Here is a 2,535-nt window from a genome sequence, read left to right as displayed (position 1 = left end):
GAAGCTGTTGGAAGGAATTATTCTCTTTTCAGCAGGAATTTTGTTTTGTCTGATTTTTCATTTGTCTTACCAAAAGGAACTCTTTTTTCATTCTTGTTGTTTTCTTCTGACATTTCCTTTTTAGGGTACAAACTTCACTCAGACAAAAATCCAAACAGTCCAGCTACTACTATCTGTTTCAGGAAACAGAGACCTGGGTCTGGAGGCTAGGGCTCAGGGCAGGTCCAGCTAGTGAGACCAGACAGACCAATGTATATGTTCATTGAACAATGTAATGTACAGACCAATGGCCATGGAATCTGGGTCATGGAATCATGGATGTGGGTCCAGAGAAAGAAGGCAAGGATACAATCTGTAAGGTTCGGCACGTGAGTCATGTTGGGCATTGGTTGGCAGCTTTGTGTTTGCTGATCTTCCCTTCTTATAAAAGTTCCATGATGGTTGTGGATTCTGGCGACCCAAATGTAAATTCCCCCATAGCAGCGTAGAGTTCGATAATAAACCAAGAAAGAGAAAGACACGTGAAGGCCCTACACTGTATAGGGATTGTGTCATCTTCTGAATTGAAGGTAAAATATGATTTGCCTTAGTCTTACACTCAAACTAAGGAAATAAAAAAGCTATGCTTAGAACACTCCAGTTCTAGATATTAGGGTTTTGTTTTGTTTTGTTTTGTAAAACTCTAGTGAAAGGGTAAAAAAAAAACCTTTCAAAACTAAGCTCAATCGAAGATTCAGAAGTGAGGTGGTTTGATATAAGAATATTTTGTGACCTGTTCTATAAGTCAAAACAATTAATCAAACAAAAAGGTCTTTGCTGTGTTATATATTAAGAATCTCTTAATTTTTTGAATATGTGGGGAACAATATATGACAAAGAATTTTATATCCTTTGTTATACTTGAGAGTTTTCTTTACAGTTGTGTAGAAAATTCTTATCTTTCCTTTATTCACTCTGCCCTCATTGGGCTCCTTAAGCCAACTACAGGCATAAACTACTTAATTTAAATGTTGTTTATCTCTTCATAATTCAAAATTGTTGCTTAGGCTTCAAAAGAAAGATCCAGAAAATAACACATTAAAGTGGGTTCAGTTTTTCAGCTTTATAATAACCTTGTAGTCAGCACACGAACTGTAGATAAATGAAAGAAAATGAAAGAAAATGTGATCAGCCAATGATTTAGCTTTATATGTGGTAAGGAGGAACTGAACTAGTTTAAAAAGCAGGTTGGAGGCTGTGGCCATGAAACCCTGAATGTGCCCGATTTCATCTGGTCTCGGAAGCTAAGCAAGGTTGGGCCTGGTTAGTACTTGGATGGGAGACCACGTAGGAAGACCAGGTGCTGTAGGCATCTAAAAAAAGAAAAAAGAAAAAAAGAAAAGCAGGTTGGATTGAAACAAAACAAAACAAAACAAAACAACATTTGGTCCTGTATGGACCATCAAAGAGAAGTGTAGATAAAATGCTAAGAATAGGGAGGGTCCTGACAAGATGGCAGATGGAAGCACCAGAAATCTGTCTTCCTACTAGGACAAGAGTTACACTGGCCAGAAAAGGGAACCTACAGAATGAGAGAAAATATTTGCAAATCATTTATCTGATAAAAGACTAATATTCAGAATATATAGAAAACTCCTAAAACTTAACAAAAAAATTAAACAATCTGATTCAAAAGTCCTTGAGGCAAAGGACTTACATAGACATTTCTCCAAAGACATATACAAATGGTTAATAAACCCATGAAAAGATGTTCCAAATCACTAATCATCAACGAAACACAAATCAAAACTACAATGAGATACCATGTCACACCCATTAGGATGGCTATTATCCAAAACAAGACAGAATGTAACAAGTGTTGGTGAGGATGAGGAGAAATCGAAACACCTGTGCTCTGTTGATGGGAATGCGAAACAGGACAGCCGCTGTGGAAAATAATATGGCAGTTCCTCAAAGAATTAAAAATAGAATTAACACATGATCTATATACTGTGGGTGTATACCCAAGAGAATTGAAAGCAGGGTCTTGAACAGATATTTGGACACCCATGTTCATAGTAGCCTATTCACAATAGCTAAAACGTGGAAGCAACCCAAACTTGTGAATGGATAAGCAAAATGTGGTATATACATACAATGGAATATTATTCAGCTTTGCAAAGGAAGGGAATTCTGACATATGTACTATGTAGATGAATTTTGAGGACATCTTACTAAGTGAAATAAGCCAAGAAGCAGCACTGATTAGCTATGTGAGTGGATCATCTTGAAAGGCTACCCTCCAGCTCAAGTAGAACTACCCTAGTTTACACTGCATGAGCAGAGACAGGGTGTTCTGCTCGAAGTCTGAAGTGACTGTTGTTTAAGCTACTAGGGAGCAAAAGGTGTCTGATACATCGTTCATGAGAGGTGGGATGTATGGATAATCATTCCATACCCTGGAATGGTGAGGTGAATGCTCTTCTGCTGTTCTTTGCTTTGCCAATTTGTAAATCTTTCACATGTCTCCTTTCCCTCACCCCCAACTTCCTTCGA

At 37.7% G+C, this 2,535-nt stretch overlaps 1 pseudogene; it reads left to right on the top strand.

Annotated features, from left to right (window-relative positions):
• Positions 1-1,232: 1,232 nt before the first annotated feature.
• LOC111737274 lies at positions 1,233-1,351 on the top strand (annotated as a pseudogene).
• The last annotated feature ends 1,184 nt before the right edge of the window (positions 1,352-2,535 follow it).

The sequence above is a fragment of the Pteropus vampyrus genome, unplaced genomic scaffold, assembly GCF_000151845.1.
Source record: "Pteropus vampyrus isolate Shadow unplaced genomic scaffold, Pvam_2.0 Scaffold25, whole genome shotgun sequence".
NCBI classification, from domain to species: Eukaryota; Metazoa; Chordata; class Mammalia; order Chiroptera; family Pteropodidae; genus Pteropus; species Pteropus vampyrus.
The sequence above is the reverse complement of the archived record's forward strand: the minus strand, read 5'-3'. Positions and strand labels throughout refer to the sequence as shown.